Source organism: Chlorocebus sabaeus, chromosome 10 (assembly GCF_047675955.1).
Source record: "Chlorocebus sabaeus isolate Y175 chromosome 10, mChlSab1.0.hap1, whole genome shotgun sequence".
In the NCBI taxonomy this organism is placed as follows: domain Eukaryota; kingdom Metazoa; phylum Chordata; class Mammalia; order Primates; family Cercopithecidae; genus Chlorocebus; species Chlorocebus sabaeus.
The window spans coordinates 110,668,529-110,687,032 of NC_132913.1; positions in this window are offsets into that span (position 1 = coordinate 110,668,529).

Below are 18,504 nucleotides of genomic sequence, written 5' to 3' on the forward strand. Positions count from 1 at the left end.
AGGAGCACAAACCCTATTGTGAACTGCACATGTGGGAGATCTAGGTTGCACGCTTCTTATGAGAATCCAACTAATGTCTGATGATCTGAAGTGGAACAGTTTCATCCTGAAACCATCCCCTGCTGATCCTGTGGAAAAATTGTCTTCCAAAATGTTGGGGACTATAAATCTAGAGTAATACTGAAATCCAGAAAGACTGCTGATTGAGGATGAAGACGATGATGAATTGCACTTTGAAGCAGGTTCTCGTCAACGACCTCAGAATGTACAGGAGAACTCAGGAGAGAGAACTGGGATGGAACAAGAAAGTTAAGTCATTCTGCTGAGGGTGAATGTTAATGCCCTAAGTGTGCTGAGAGATGTATCAGTTGGGAAAACAATAGAATAATTGCTTAAGAAAAATAGAAGATTATGTCTCTGTGATGTCACTGAGGTCCAGGCCTGGGATATTGGCCCCATAAAGCAATGATCCAGTATTCTTCTTGCTCATGGCTCCCTACTGCTAGGGCATGTCTGTATTTGTCTTTATGGCCTAAGACGACTGCTAGAATCTGGCCATTACATCTGTATTCCTGGGAGCAAGAAGGAAAATACATTCACTTAAAAAAGACTTCCAGGAAGTTTCACAAAACATGTTCTTTTACCTCTTATTGGCCTAAATTTAGTCACTTGGGAGGCTGCAGGAGAGTATGGCAATTGTAGTGTTTTGCCTGGGTAGTGAAAAATCTGAGTGATCAGTTAAAAATTGAGAATTTCATTATGAAGGAAGAAACAGAGAATAGTGGATATTGAGAGGCACCTATAATATTAGTATCTTCCATTAAGAGTCCTAAAGAAAATCATTTGGGATGTGAGTACAACCCAAGAAGGAGAGAAAGCTTTCTCCAGAAGGAAGTGTTAATTTCATTGCCAAGTCGAGAGAGAAGTCAAGGAGAATGGGAACCAAGAAAAAGTCACAGAATTTCATGTTAGTGGATAATTTTATACTTCAGCAGTATTTAGTTTGAGTACTTTGGGGCCCTGTTGCAGCAGTATACAAAGCACAAACACCTTCAATTCTTAAGCTTACTGTTTGAGTAAAATAACAAAAAAACAAGCCAAGGAACAAACAAATATATAATGTCAAGTAGTTATATACTTTACATAGAACCAGGCAGGAAGAGGAGAGCATTATTAGTGTGCCAGCTTGGAAAGAGTGGCCAGGAAAGCTCTTTTGGAAGAGGTAATGTTTGAACAGAGACTTGAGGAAGTGAGGGATGGACTCAAAGAGTTGCCTGTTAGGAACAGAGAACAAATGGTCAAAGCCCCAGGCTGCAGTGTGCTTGTGTTATTACAAGAACCAGCGGAGGGTCATGTAGCCACAAAGAAAGGAACAGAGGAAGGCTATTTAGGAAATAAGTCAGAGGAATATCCAGGTGCTGGATTGTGAAAACCTGTTCAGAGCACAATAAAATTTTATTCTAAAAATGCTGAGTAGTCATTAGAAGGGTGAGTGCAAGAGGGTGACATTGTATTATCTACATTTTAAAAGAATCTCTTTGACTATTCTATGGTGCGTGGGTTGCAAGGAAGCAAAAAAGAAGCAGGGAGACCAGACAGGTAGTGGCTGTGGTAATCAAGGCCAGGGATCATGGTGCCTTAGATTTCGGTTGTAGAGGTGGAGGTGGGAAGAGAGTATTTGGATCCATAAGATATTGAAGGTAGATAAAATAACATTTGCTGATGGATTTTATGTGAGATACGAAAGAAAGAAAGAAGTCAAGGATGATTCCTAAGTTTTTCGCTGTTGTAAATGGAGAAATAGCATTGTCATTTGCTGAGGTGAGAGGTTAGTGAGCTGGTTTGTGGAGGGGCAACAAGAGTTTGGCTGGACATGTTCAGCTGGAGATATCCATTAGACATCCAAGAAGACATGTTTGGTGGGCAGAGTGATATGCTAGTTTGGAGTTTGTAGGAGAAATAGCTCAGATATAAATATTTGGAGTTACCAGCAGATAGACAGTATTTAAAACCATGGGACAGGGTGAGATCACTTAAAGAGAGCATGTAAATAAAGGGTAAAAGAAGTTTGGGAAGTGGGGGTGCTGAGTCTAGGGGCACATAAACAATTTACAGCTGAGAGGAGAAAGAAGACCCAAAAAGGAGATGGAGAGGAAATGGCCAAAGAGATAGGAGGCATACCAAAAGAGTACAGCCTTGCTAAAGCCAAGTGACTAATTTCTTTTAAATAAGTGATCATGTATGTAAAATGCTGCTGAGAGGTCTAGAAAGATGAGGTTCATTGGATCTGGTGATGGGGAGAAGTAGTGGGGATGAGTCTGATTGAAGGGGATTCAGGAGAAAGTGGATTTTTTTTAAAAAAATGGAGAAAATGGTAGATAATTATTTAAAGAGTTTTTCTATAAAAGGAATCGGAGAACTAGAGGAGTAAAGGAAAAATGTGAAGGTCTTAAATGCGTATCTTTATCATGGGAGATATCTTAGCATGTTTGCATGGCTATGGAAATATCAAGGAGAAAGAGAGAAAAAAAATTGGTGATGTCAATGCAGGTACATGGTTAGATTTGGTGGTCAGAGGTTGTAGTTCTTTTCTGATGGCATCTATTTCCTCAGCAAAATAAGAAGCAAGATCACTAGATGAGAGTGAAAAGTGGCCAGGGGCTCTCCTGGATTTTATGAGAAATATAAAGTGTGAAATAATTATCTTGGAAATAGGGAGGTTGACTTGTAACATGGAAAAGGCTTGGTAGTAAGCTACTAACACTACTGTGAATCAGCTTATTTGATAGTTTCTTGGAAGAGAGGATGGAACAAGGTTCAGAGAGGAAACCAAATTCCTAAGGTGGAACACAAAGCAGGAGGGAAAGAGTTCAGAACAGAAAGGAAGGGAGATCTCCTTTGTGATTTATTGTAGGACTTTACATATCAGGGGACCTCGAAAAGTTTATGGAAAATGTGCATTATGAAAAAACTATGCATGGATGATTTTATTTTGTGCCAAAATAAACTTAAATAACTTGTACTAACTTGTTATAACATGTCTGAAGAGAATCTACTTTCAGGGCCTGAGGAGGGTAATGTATCAGTTCAAATAGAGCCCCTATCATAGTAACATGAATTCTGCTAAAATTGAAGCAAGAACAAACACCAAATTTATGGTGAAGCTTATGTGGAAGAATTATGAAATTATTGATGCCTTACAGAAAGTTTATGGGGACAATGCCCCCCAAAAATCAGCAGTTTACAAATGGACAGTTCATTTTAAGAAGGGATAAAATGAGGTTGAAGATGAAGTCTACAGTGGCAGAGCATCCACATTAATTTGTGACAAAAAAGTTCATCTTATTTGCACTCTAATTGAACAGAACTGATGATTAACAGCAGAAACAATAGCCAACACCATAGACATCTCTATTCTTTCAGATTATACAATTCTGACTGAAAAATTAAAGTTGAGCAAGGCTTTTACTTGCTAAGTGTCAAAACTGTTGTGCCCAGATCAGCTGTAGACATGAGCAGAATCCTCAATGGGAAATATAAACAAGTGGGATCAAGATCCTGAAGCATTTCCTCAAAGAATTTAACAGGAGATAGAGCATGGCTTTATCAGTATGATTTTGAAGACAAAGCACAAAGTGGTGGCTACTAAAAGATGGAAGTGGTCCAGTCAAAGCAAAAGCAGACCTGTCAAGAGTAAAGGTCATAGCAACAGTTTGTAGGATACTCGAGGCATTTTGCTTGTTGACTTCCTGAAAGGCCAAAGAACACTAATAACATCTGCTTATTATGAGGGTGTTTTGAAAAACTTAGTCAAAGCTTTAGCAGAAAAATCCCCGAGAAACTTTCACATGAGAGTCCTTCTTCATCGTGACAATGTTCCTGCTCATTCCTCTCATCAAATAATTTTTTTTTGTGAGAGTTTCAATGATAAATCATTAGGCATCCAATGTATGGTCTTGATTTGGATTTTTCTGACTTCTTTTTGTATTCTAATCTTAAAAATATGTACAGAGGACCTATTTCTTCAGTTTATATGTAAAAGAGAACATGTAAAAGAGTTTAAGCATTGATGTGGTTAAATTCCCTGAATCCTCAGCTCTGTAGGGATGGACTAAATGTCTGGAACTATCATGCATAAAAGTGTCTTGACCTTGATGGAGCTTAGGTTGAGAAATAAACTTTATATTTTTCATTTTTATCTTTTAATTTCATTTTCTGTGAACTTTTTTGAAGTCTCCTTGTATAGTGAAGAAGGGAGATTAATCAAAAGGTAGCAGGAAATCATCTCCTTTAAGAAATCCATTTGCCGTGACTAATGATAGTGACATATATACACTAAGATCTTTAAAACAAGCATAAAAAATTAGGCCTGGGGGGAAGGATAGCATTAGGAGATATACCTAATGTAAATGACGAGTTAATGGGTGCAGCACACCAACATGGCACATGTATACATATGTAACAAACCTGCATGTTGTGCACATGTACCCTAGAACTTAAAGTATAATAATGAAAAAAAAATCAGACTTTCTGTATTTGAGACACAGTTAGAGTATTTATACCAGAAACTCTTACTTATAATAATTTCTACAATTAAACATTAACTTATGGTCTGGGATTTTTGGCAGACAAGAAAGCAAGCAAGTAAACAAACAAAACAAACAAAACATAATGGCTTATGTAGCTCTTATTGTCTGAAAAACAAAGCATATAATTTTCTAGATGAGTGAAATTTTTTATAGCATATTATTCTAAAATAAATTTATTTTGTGGGTTTGTTTACAATGAGCAATTTAATTGAAATCTCTTCAATAGCAATTTTACACAAGATTTAAACACAATTTTCCTATGACCATTTCATATTCCCAATTTGCATAGAAGCAGATGGTATTATGTTAATTATTGTTTTGAGAAGACATTTATATGGGATGTAAAAATAATATAGTCTAGTAGCTTCCTGCTGTTCAACATATACAGGAATAGAACTGAGAGATTCCTGGGGAGGAACAAATGGTTAGCATGTCCTTTAGCCTTCAAATATAAATGATTTCAAAGACATTTAGCATTTATTTTGAGATTAAACTATCTGCAAAGTATTGAGAACTTTGGTATATTATGCTAAACAAGAAAACTTGGGGACAAAGGACATTTTTTATTTACTGATGTAAAGTATTTATTGAGCATCTACAGTATGTCTGGTACTGTTTTAGACACTTGGGTTACATTCACGAACAAAATAAACAATATTCCCTGCCCTCATGAATAAATGTTATGAAAATCAAAGACCCTGACTTGTTTCATGCTCACATGGGCAACAGCTATAAGATTTGGTGGGGAGGTGGAGTAATTAACCAGGAGAGGAAAGGTCTTTAAAATTCATGTATTTGTTAATTAATTCATTCATTTATTCACTCAGTAACATTTAGTAAGTGATTGCTAATAAATCAGGCACTGACCCAGGCTGAGATGGGTGAATCAAGCCCATGAGAAAGTTATCAGAAAGAGAGACTGTTGGGACAATTTGCAAGAATACAGAGGCCATCAAGGAAAAGTCTGTGGGTAAAATATTGGTGTAAGATAAAAGAATGTCCTGCCATTTTGACTCCTTCAAAAATGTTGTGGGTTTTCAAAACTGTGATGATGTCCTCCTTACTGGAAATATTCAAACAGAGGCAGAATTAGATGCATCTGATAAGAACTTATTGGAAATTCTCTAAAATCTAATCCCAACTCTGAGTTTATTTATTCCTCTGGTCCTGTGTCTTCGTAAATGACCAATGTATGCATATATCTGAAACTCCCTGGGCTGCAAGCTGGGTTCCGAACCTAACAGTACATCCTAAAGGAAAGCACCTAGAAATCAGGAGGGGATTCTTGAGCAATACGTTGTTTGACATGATGCCATGAAGTCCTCATTCCCAAGCAGACTGAATTGGTTATTTCTGGAAGCCAAACTTACAATGGCAGAAGTGGAGGTGAGCTGGTGTTTGAAACAGATTTTCTGTATTTGTGTTCTTCTGGTCTGTGTCAGGATCATTTTCTGCCTTATTTTGTCTGAAGAGTTAAGAATGATTTAAGATGGTTGTTAAAACATGAATTTTCAAAGACCTTTAGTTATCCATGTTGATTTGATGTGGTGTGATAGGTTGTTCACTGTGATGTACAATGGCATTAATGTCCTGAAGCTTAGCGGCAAGTTAGAAAATAACAACTGTTGAAAGGGTGATTACTCCTGAGATGTATTTATCTTGTAGATAGGTGTGAATGCAAAATCTCTCATCTCACTAACACTCTTCCTTGTTGCAGAACGGCAGCTGTCACAAAAGTTGTACAGGTGGAACGAGGGACTCTCTGCTGCAATCCCTTGGAACACTGGAGCCAGGCATCCTGCTCATGACACTCATAAGGGGAGTCCCTTTCTGACCAGAGAAACGTAAAGTTACTGGAAAAGGCTTTCTTCATTAACATTTTATCTCATAATTCTTTCCCTTTAAATGTTTCTCAGTATTTTACTCAAAAAATCTCTGAACTAATAATCCTCATTTATCACAATGTGATATAGTTTGTCATTTTAAGTTTTATTAATAATATTTTGTGGTATTTGACAAACAATAGTAAAATTTTCAGGGGTTCTACTGCCTGGATAAGTTTGAGAAAAGCAGTGTGAGATCCTCCTTTAATTTATATATTTAACAACCACGTATTAAGTGTTTGCTAGTGTTTGCTAGTTACAATTAAAAACACAGGGAGTGGATACATAAACTTTATACATGATTCAACGATAAAAAGTATGAAACAGTTTAGGAATATAATGGGAGGAATATTGAACAAACAAGTATAATACAATATGTGGTATAATAAGACAAGACAGTTAAATAGTCCAAAGAGAATTTAAATGTTGTCAGTGTCCAAAGCAATAATTAATCTTAACTGGGGATCTGGGGATAAAGTAGCCTTGAAGATTGAGTCGGTAGAAATAGTGGTTTAAGAATTTAGGCATCACTTACAAAAATAGAGGAATGAAAAGACACAAATTGTTTAGGGCAGTGAGTTGCTTGCAATTATGGTACTTGGTATGGTGAAGTAGGACACACTAGATAGGTAGGATACACTAGATGGGTAAGTAGAGATGAGTCATTCACCAATGGCTATTGAATACTTCCTATCAGCCACACTCTATCCCAGTTTATGAGGACCTTGAGTGTCATACTAAGGATTTAGAAGATAGCTCATTGCTTTTATGTCAAAGTCTGAAATCAGTGACTTGACCCTAACTGTGTAACAGAAAAGACTTGGTAGAAGGTTTGTGGATAGAGAGAAGCAAGACCAAAGTCATGGAGACTAATTGGAGAATATTGTAATAATCCAGCTAAATGATGGAGAGGATTGGAAATGACACAGTGGCAGTAAGAATAGAAAAGTGGGGTTGGTATACATATACCATGGAATATATGTAGACATAAAAAGGAACAAGATCATGTCCTTTGCAGGGACGTGGATGCAGTTGGAAGCTGTTATCCTCAGCAAACTAACACAGGAATAGAAAACCAAATACCGTATGTTCTCACTTACAAGTGGGAACTGTGCGATGAGAACACATGGACACATGGTGGGGAGCAACACACACTGGGGCCTGTTGTAGGGATGTTGGGGGAGGGGGAGCATCAGGAAGAATAGCTAATGGATGCTGGGCTTAATACCTAAGTGATGAGTTGATCTGTGCAGCAAACCACCATGGCACATGTTTACCTATGTAACAAACTTGCACATCAAGCATTTACCCTGGAACTTAAAATAAAATAAAAGTTGAAGAAAACATAAGTGGTGTTGGCTTGTTTCGTTTACCGTAGATAACTTGCTACTGGGTAATCACAGTTGTATTTCCTATTACTGACTATCTCAGGTCTTTGATAGCTCATGGAAAACATTATCAATATATATCTTTTAAAAACTATCCTTAATTCCTGGCTCTGGACTCTGAAACATTATAGAAGACATGTAGGTTTTCTATTTTCTTTCATAATTAATTAAATATATATTTGTTGAGTACCTAAAGGGTGCTGGAGATAGAGCAGTATTCAAGACAAAGGACTGCCCTGTGCAGTTTGCATCCTCATGGGAAAGTGGAGATGAATATGTCAACAAAGAAATAATGTTTACATGTACTGTTTTATTTTTTAATTATGTCTTCACATGCTACCTATGTTGTCCAAATGTGAATCTTTATAGTCATAACATAATCATATGAACACTTGCCAATCTCTTGGCCCAAGGAATTGGGCTTTATTGATAGTAAGAGACGAGCTTAATGTTAAATAGATAGAGGAGGTCTTTGAGAACATATTTTTAAAGCACAGCAGTGGATTTGGCATGTATTAATATATTTAAACGAAATTAGAAAGGTTACTCTACTTGTATCAAGATAATATATAAGCCATAGTAAAAGGCTAATCCACATTTAATTTATGACAAATGGAGGCATGGCAGAATCATGGGGAAAAGATGGTCTTTTCAATAAACAGTGTTGAGTGAATTAGGTATGCTTACGTAAAAAAGGAAATTTGAACTCTACACCACATACAAATTCAATTATAGATGCATATAAATCTAATTATAAAAGTAAAACAATAAAAATTCTAAAGGATAACATAGGAAAATATCTTCATAATTTTGAGGCATGGAAAGATTTCTTAAATAGGAAACAAAACCACTAATATCATGGGAAAATCGAATAAATTAAATTACATTAAAACACGATTTTTTGTTCTTCAAAGAACGCTGCTGAGAGGGTGAGAAAATAAGCAATAAGGTGGAAGATGATAGTTGCCATATATAAACTAACAATGGGTTTTATTCAGGATGAATACAGAATTTCTACAAATTCATAAAAAAGAAAGACAAGCCAATAAAAATGAAGGGGGAACAGATGTCAACAGCCACTTCACAAAGGAGGATTTAAAAATAATCAATAGGCATTTGAAAAGGTGCTCACCCTCATTAACAACAGGAAATATAAATGACAACCATGATGAGATATTTCAATGAGTCACCTCTAAAGAATAAGCAGAGTAGGTAAAAAAACAAAGAATGACCTAGCCGGGCATGGTGGCTCATGCCTGCAATCCCAGCACTTCGGGAGGCCAAGGCGAGTGGATCACTTCAGGTCAGGAGTTCGAGACCAACCTGGCCAACATGGTGAAACTCCATCTCTACTAAAAGTATAGAAATTAGCGGGGCATGGTTGTGGGCACCTGTAATCCCAGCTACTCAAAAGGTTGAGGCAGGAGAATTGCTTGAACCTGGAAGGCAGAGGTTGCAGTGAGCCAAGATCCCACCACTGCACTCCAACCTGGGCAACAGAGTGAGACTCCATCTCAAAAAAAAAAAAAAAAAAGAAAAGAAAAAAAGAATAAGTAAGCTGTAATATGTTCATACAATGCAGTACTACACAGCACTGAAAATTAATCTATAGGAACACACAACCACAAGATAAATCTGCAAAACATAATATTAAGCAAAAGAAGTCATACAAATGAGAACACATTTTATGTGACCTTACTTGAACTTCAAAAATTAGGCATGAGAAATCTAAGGAGCAAAAGTCAGGTGCATAGTTAGGTGTGGGGAGGAGGAAGTCAGTGTTCTATATCTTGATCTAGGTGGTGATTACATGGGCATATTCACCATGTAATAATTCATTGAGCTATATACTTATAATTTGTGCTTTCTTTTCTGAAAATATGATCGTTCACTTTTAAAATTTTTAAATCATTTTCAATTTCCCAGGAGAAGATTTGTTTTGAAGACACCTTGAGAACTGTCAATATGTAATTACCTTAACTCCCTAACTTTTTATCTTATGCTCCACCTTGGGGATGAGAGGGAAAGGTGAAAAATTTGATTTCTTAACACTATCTGTAGTTCTTAGATTTCATAATTGGCATGCGCATCCATGTGAAGAGACCACCAAACAGGCTTTGTGTGAGCAATAAAGTTTTTTAATCACCTGGGTGCAGGCGGGCTGAGTCCAAAAAGAGAGTCAGTGAAGGGAGATAAGGGTGGGGCCATTTTATAGGATTTGGGTAGATAAAGGAAAATTACAGTCAAAGGGGGGTTGTTCTCTGGCGGGTAGGAGTAGGGGTCACAAGGTGCTCAGTGGGGGAGCTTTTTGAGCCAGGATGAGCTGGGAAAAGGAATTTCACAAGGTAATGTCATCACTTAAGGCAAAGACCGGCCATTTTCACTTCCTTTGTGTTGGAATGTCATCGGTTAAGGCGGGGCAGGGCATTTTCACTTCTTTTGTGATTCTTCAGTTACTTTAGGCCATCTGGGTGGACCTGCAAGTCACAGGGGATGCCATGGCTTGGCTTGGGCTCAGAGGCCTGACAATAATCATCCCAGATTTTTTACTTTCAGATAATCCCTTGCTTATATTTTCCAACAATACATGATAAACTACAGACAAATACAAGCTCATTTTCTCCATTTAAACTAATATCTTTATTGCCAATCATTTCTGAACCAACCAACTGTGGTAGAACTGATGAAATAGTGTCCTGCTTAAAATAAATACGTGTTTATCATTAAAGAGACCAAGACAAGCTTGTTTTATTTCCTGCAAACTGATGTGATTTGTTTCTTCTTGAAGTTAGAAACTGCTACAGAGCTAATTTATAATAAAAATTAGGAAAAAGTATTTAGCCGAACTTTCAAAAGACATTTTCCTACCAGGGCATACGTTGAACAAACTGAATCTGTAGCTACTTTTTTGGATTATCTTAATCCAGCATCAAAACGGTCAGTGCGGTGGGTCTAACAGGTTCATGATGGCTTAGGTCTTTGATTAGAGACTTAAGTCAGCAAGCTTGGAAGGAAAAGTTGCCTGAATTTAATTTTGTCTTTCCATGGCAATGGCTGGCTTTGACTTCTCTTCAGTGGTACTTCTTGTTGTTCTGTTAGAGTTTTTGATTTCCCAAACTAAAGTGATGGTGGGGAGACCATGAAAGTACCTAAGCTCAGACTGCAATATCGATAAACATCACCAAAGCATTTGGAGGCAGGTGGTAAATGGTTCACTTTTGCATTATAAACTACTAGAAGCATGCTTGTGTGTTCAGGAAGAGGACTTCAGGAGCTTGCCTAGCCATGTCATCTTTCTAGGTTTTGCTGGGACTGCATGAAGCCAGATTTCAAGTTCTTTTAGCAGTCCCACTGACAAGATTGGGTTATCTCAAAAAAGGCAGGCAGATTCCCACGATGCTAGAGCCCTTCACAGAGATTTTGTTGGGATGACAGCCACTTTTCTCAACAAATTCCAGCCTGGATTCCCAGTGTTACCAGCGGCAAATCTGTGGGAGTTAGCAGCAAACTTGAGCCTTGCCTCCTCAGAGGAAAGAATTCTGCTGAGGGGCAGAAGAAGGTTTAAGGTAGAGGGAAAAATCAAGGTAAGTTTTTAGAGCAGGAGTGAAAGTTTATTAAAAAGTTTTAGAGCAAGAACGAAAGGAAGTCAAGTATGCTTGGAAGAGGGACAAGCAGGTGACTGGAAAGATCCAAGTGCCCTGTTTGACCCCGGGCTTCGGGTTTTATGCAGTGGCATGGTTCTGGGGTTTGTTTCTCGTCCCTTGATTTTTCCCTTGGGGTGGACTGTGCACACACACAGTGGCCTGCCAGCACTTGGGAGGGGCTGCATGTTCAGTGCGTTTATTGCAGTTGTGTACATGTTCACTTGAGGCATTTTTCCCTTACCAAGTGAGTGTTCCCAGAGGAAGGTCATCTACTGGTTAAACTCTGTCATTTCACCTCTTCATGCACATCCTTGAGCCTGCTTGCCTTGGTAGTTTATTGGGAAGAGCAGCTTTATTCGGCAGACCACCAGCTACAGGGTTTTCTGTCTATTGGGAGACTTTTTTTCTGTCACTGGCTATGACAAATTATTATTTTACAGAGAGAGTCTAACAACCAGCTGCCTGACCATCCCGGATAGTTACCTGACATTCCTAAGGGAGGGGGGCTTCTCTTGGCCTGCTCACGTCTGGTTAATTACCTACTCTGGGTCAATGTGCCACTGCCCTCTTGCTTAGCATGAGGCTTTCCTTTTCTCTGACTCATATTTGAAGGTCCTTGCTATTCAAAATTTGATCCAAACATCAGCAGTGTCTAACTGGGGATTTGTTGGAAATGCTTTCAGTTAATCTACAGATTTTGAAAATTCTGTTAATGGCTTCGAAAAATGGAGGAAATCCCAACATCAGAGAATTTTGACACTGTTAGTCATTCACTGGTTAAATAAAAATGTTATATTTAAACCCCTATTTTGGGAGTTGAAACATAGAGCATTATTTAAAAAGTTATACATGGGCCTCAGGTATATTTTGCACCTAGTTTCATTTTTCTGGAATTTGCAGAAAAGATTATTATGTGATTCTAGGGGCAGAAAAAAAATTTCATGAGTTTAGGTTCTACCATAGAGAGTTTGTTTTAGGTTAGCAGGGCTATAAAATTAGCTTTATATTGCCAGTGGAGAAAGGATTTGCAAGGGAAAATAGTCACAATAGCAATAACACATAAGTATATTGTCATAATTGTTATATTATACTAAATATGATAATTGTTATATGCCAGGCACATAGTAACTACCCTATGAGATAAGTACTATAATTATCACTGATTTACAGGTGAGGATACCAAGGGTCAGTGTGGTTAAATAACTCGCCCAGTCACCCAACCAGGAAGTGGCACAGTCAGGATTCAAACTCAGAGAATCTGGGTCCAGTGTCTCTCCCTTTAGAATCATCGTATTAAGATGTATCTCCACTGTATTTTTAGCGTGGAAATGTAAACTTCTAAAGTTTCTATCAGAGGGGTCCAAAGAGTTGTGGCCATTTTAAAGAAAAGCTAAAAATCTTGATATTCACCTGGAATTTATGGATCTTTAAATGTTGGCAATTAAATAAAATCATTTTTAAAAACTCACTTTGGGGGCTAAATTATCTAAGGCTGCCAGTTTCAGACGAATGTCCTATATAATTTCCATTTCATTAAAATCTTGATATACTAATCTCAAATAATTATTTTTCTATTTCTTAAAATCTTTTATCTGGCGCTTCACCAGGCAACATTTTGTTAACATATTCTTGTAAAACAATAAATGGTTTATACCTAAACATAATAACGTTGCATTTCTTCAAGTTAAATTTTATTTTTGACCGTCTTAGTAGTCCAGGTTGGCCTCAGCTTTCCCCAGAGTCAGAATTCGGGGTGTCTGACTACTTTCAGAGCCCCCTGAGGGGTTGAAGGTTGCTGGGAACCTTCATGAAAGGTCATTAACAGTACATGAATGGGTTGGCCAGTGAAAGCTCCCTTTGGGCCCCCAGTGTCTTCTTGTGACATGTTTTTCCTGGAGCAGGACATTTCACACAGTCCCCTGCTGCTCCCTGGAATCTGGGACTCCTGCTTTCTTGAAGGAATGCCTTGTTATGCAAGTGAAGCCACAGGCAGGCAGCGGCAGGAAGCATTCTTCACAGGAGGCGCCTTTGAGGACCCAAAGCCGGCTTCTAGGAGGGGTCAGCACTGAACTTGAGTTTGTCTGTGTTGAGACCTTAGGAGACTCCATGATTTCTGTGTCTTCTAGATCCTGAACTGTCAACCACCATGAGCCTGTTGATCCTTTATCTGACACTTTCTCAGTTCCCTGTTCTGTTACTGGAAAGCTCTTCTGTTACTGGAAAGGGATCCAGATACAGACCCCAGGAGAGTGTTCTTGGATCTTCTGCAAGAGAGAATTCAGGGCAAGTCCATAGAGTAAAGTGAAAGCAAGTTTATTAAGAAAGTAAAGGAATAAAGGATGGCGTCTCCATAGACAAAGCAGCCCTGAGGGCTGTTGGTTGCCCATTTTTATGGTTATTTCTTGATTACATGCTAAACAAGGCATGTGTTTTTCATGCCTCCCCTTTTTAGACCATACTGGGTGAGTTCCTGATGTTGCTATGGCATTTGTAAACTGTTATGGTGCTGGTGGGAGTGTAGCAGTGAGGACGACCAGAAGTCCTTCTTATTGCCACATTGATTTTGGTGGGTTTTGGCCGGCTTCTTTACTGCAAGCTATTTTAACAGCAAGGTCTTTATGACCTGTGTCTTGTGCCGACCTTCTAACTCATCCCGTGACTTAGAAAGCCTGTCTGGGAATGCAGTCCAGTAGATTTCAGCCTTATTTTACCCGGCCCCTATTCAAGATGGAGTTGCTTTGGTTCAAGTGCCTTTGACAGTTCTTCACCCAGGGCTCTTCCAGCTTCCTCTCTCACTCAATGGAACTGTTCTCTACCAATTCCACAAACAAGCTTGAAACCTAGAATCTGCCCCTGACATTTCTCGCCCTTGCCTCTTGCAGTCAACTTTCCTCAAGTCCTGGAGATTTTACCCTCTAGCTCTGGAATCTTTATTTCTCTCATGCTCATTGCCACAATCATATGCCAGGTGACCATTATATCTGGTCAAAGGGTTTTTCACACACTCTGGCCCTGTTCTAGTCTGTTCTCCCCAAAATGTAAAGTGATTATAAGACCAGCTTCACCTCACTATCCTACAGGGGCCATAGCCAGGCGCTCCACAGTCTCATTGCTCACCACTCACCCCATCATGGACTGCCTTGATTAGCTAAGCATGGCTATTCCTACGTTTATGGTAACAGGAGTGTTTTCGGTCGCCAAATAGGAGGTGGGCTGATAGCACAAGCATTGGAGACCCAAAATCAAGAGCTACCATACAATTGGGAAAACTGGCTAGCCATATGCAGAAAACTGAAACTGGACCCCTTCCTTACATCTTATATAAAAATCAACTCAAGAAAGATGGATTAAAGACTTAAACATAAGACCTAAAACCATAAAAACCCTAGAAGAAAACCTAGGCAACACCATTAAGGATATAGGCATGGACAAAGACTTCATGACTAAAACACCAAAAGCAATGACAACAAAAGCCAAAATTGACAAATGAGATCTAATTAAACTACAGAGCTTTTGCACAGCAAAAGAAACATCACCAGAGTGAACAGGCAACCTGTAGAATGGGAGAAAATGTTTGCAATCTATCCATGTGACGAAGGACTAATATCCAGAATCTACAAAGAACTTAAACAAATTTACAAGAAAAAAACGAACAGCCCCATCAAAAAGTGGGCAAAGGGTATGAACAGACATTTCTCAAAAGAAGACATTTATGTGACGAAGAAACATATGAAAAAAAGCTCATCATCACTGGTCATTAGAGAAATGCAAATCAAAACCACAATGAGATACTATCTCATACCAGTTAGAATGGTGATCATTAAAAAGTCAGGAAACAACAGATGCTGGAGAGGATATGGAGAAATAGGAATGCTTTTACACTGTTGGTGGGAGTGTGAATTAGCTCAACCATTGTGGAAGACAGTGTGGTGATTCCTCAAGGATCTAGAAGTAGAAATACCATTTGACCCAGTGATCTCATTACTGGGTATATACCCAAAGGATTATAAAACATTCTACTATAAAAACACATGCACATGTATGTTTATTGCAGCACTGTTCACAATAGCAAAGGCTTGGAACCAACTAAAATGCCCATCAATGATAGACTGGATAAAGAAAATGTGGCACATATATACCATGGAATACTATGCAGCTGTAAAAAAGGATGAGTTCATGTCCTTTGAGGGACATGGATGAAGCTGGAAACCATCATTCTCAGCAAACTAATACAAGAACAGAAAACCAAACACTCCATGTTCTCACTCATAAGTGGGAGTTGAACAATGAGAACACATGGACACAGGGAGGGGAACATCAGACACTGGGACCTGTTGGGGAGTTGGGGGCTAGGGGAGGGATAGCATTAGGAGAAATACCTAATGTAGATGATGGGTTGATGGGTGCAGCAAACCACCATGGCACATTTATACCTATGTAACAAACCTGCATATCTGCACGTATATCCCAGAACTTAAAGTATATAAAAAAATAAAAAATAAAAAAATAAACAAAGATGCCGTGGGTGGTGGACAAAAGAACAAACAAACAAAAACAGCTACTATACAATCTCATAAGTAAGACTGTCCTTGTAGTAAGAAAGTTGGTCTCATGTCTTAGTGGAGAATGCCACCTAGAATTTTTCTCATCGTAGTCTGGTTTCTCATGTAGTTCTATCTGCTGCAAGATAATATATTATTTGAGCTGATTTGTCTAACAGTTGTGTTTCCATGTAAATTAATTAATTAATTGCCATTCTGGTTTACACATTACTCCTGTGATCTTGGTAAGAAGTTTCTGTCCTTATGGACAGTTTCTCTTCTCAAGGTGCTAACAATTCAGAGTTGTTAGCCTGCAAATCGTATCTGAATATCCATGAATTCACCTGTGGGGGCACCTTACCAGAAGGCCAAAGAGCTGTACCTCAGTGACATCCTTACCTCACCTTAGAACTTCTATTTGACCTTTGATATATAGTAGATGTGAGTAAGAATTAAACAGAAATTACAAATGTGTCCCAAATAGTCAGAGTCCATATATCATCCAGAACGGGCCTCAGAGTTCCAAAAATTTTCCTCTGAATGTCTTCTTCTTGCTTTTTCCACTGTTTGTCCTTTTGTAGGTATAACTCCCCAGAGGGCTGGAAACTGTGTCTGTCTCACATATTGCTGTATCCTGGGTGCTGAGCCTGGTGATTACACATCAATAGTAGCTCAGTAGATACTAGTAGAATAAATGAATGAATGAAGGAAGGAAGGAATCCCTGACATTTTCCATTCTGCCTTTTCTTCTACTCCCCCTCTACCTGGGCAGAAGTAATTTTAAAATCCCAGTTTTCTATATTGTAGATGTAAATTTCTTCCACATATTTGTGATATGTCTCACTACTGATGGGTCTTGAAATGCTCAACAATTCAGTTATTTCCATTGTGCTACTGGGACTTGTACTGTAGGAGCAAAGCAATGGCTGCTTTGATTATTCCACACCCTTAACGGAACCCTCTGTTTTCTTCTAGAAATTTAGTCAGGTGGTTGAATTACTTGGCTTCCTTGAAGACTTCTTTGTTGTCAGGTTTTCCTTTTGAAAGGAAAAGCTTCATTAAAATTAGATGAAGAGCACACAGCTTTCTGTTGCTAAACTGTCAGCCCTGGCAAAAGCAGTGGTGAAGGCAAACCAAAGCTTTCGAGAGAGCATGTTCTTGCTGGCTGAACTAATGAAGAAGTGCAGACCCCCTGCTGAAGTCTCAAGTAGACTGCCAGTTCACACAAATGAGCTGACAAATACCATTCAGTTTTAATGGTGACATTTCTTTTGCAAGGCAGTTCCTTTCCCTGGGTTTTTGTTTTTTTTTTTTTCTCGTTTTTGTTGTTGATTTTTAACAAAAATTCTTGAGAAATAAAAAATGAAACCAGCAGGAATGTTCTTTAAAGAGTCCAGCAAATGGTTTTGAGAATGCACTGACACTTGAAAGATGGGAGAAATCATTATTTTAAAATGCCCAATCCACTTTCCTCAGTTTTGAACAAAATCAACGACAAAGCAAAACCAGTTTCCAAGTGTTATAGTAATTCGCAAAATAAATTGCCAAGAATGGCAGAGTGCCATCAAGGTTCTTCAAGGGCTCTACAAACATTCAATTTGAATTTAAGTTTTTACATAGATTTTAAACTTTTTAAAGATGGTAATCTTTAAATGTAATATATTTAAAATATAAACTCATCAGAGGACTTCAATCAATGTATTTACTTGGACTGATGGGTTCATATTTTTCCAAGTAGGAGTAAGTTATAATGCTTCTCCTGACCATTCAATATCCTGAGACTCCAAGGCAAGTGCTGAAATGACACTAACACTTATAAGTACTTGTCTGTCTTGAATGAGGATTTTCTTTATGCCATATTGCTAAAAGAAAACATTGACTAATTGTAAGCTAAAACTGCAAGAAGTCTTTCACTGCCATTTATGAGCCTGGATTTATAATTTTGTATGAAAGAAAACGGAATTGTGTTTTCATTAATTGGCTTTATAAGCAAAATGCCATAAATTTGAACCAATAAAATGAATTTATTCTAATAAGATGCCTCTTTGTTTTAAATATCTGATAAGAAGTTGTTTTTAAAAAGAATTCTATAGTTAAAAGTTATTTTAAAGATCACTTAATTATATTATCGCTATGTTATGTCTAAAACCATGAAATGACTTAGTGATTTTGTAGTGAAGCTAGTATTTGGCAGTTGTTACAGGCTACCCTTTGGCTAGAATATTTTTAGTTTGTATTTCAGTTATATATTGCTGTGTACCTCAAAGCTCAGTGGCTTAAAACAAGTGCCATTTAGGTACGATTCTGTGGGTTGACTGGGTGTCCTTTCTGCTGGTCTTACCTGGGCTCACTCGTATAGCTGTATCTGGCTGGTAGAACTTCTGCAACCTGGGCCCAGCTGCACTCTTCTTTCTACAGTCGCTTTTCATCCCAGGTTTTATGGCATTGCAGTTTCGAAG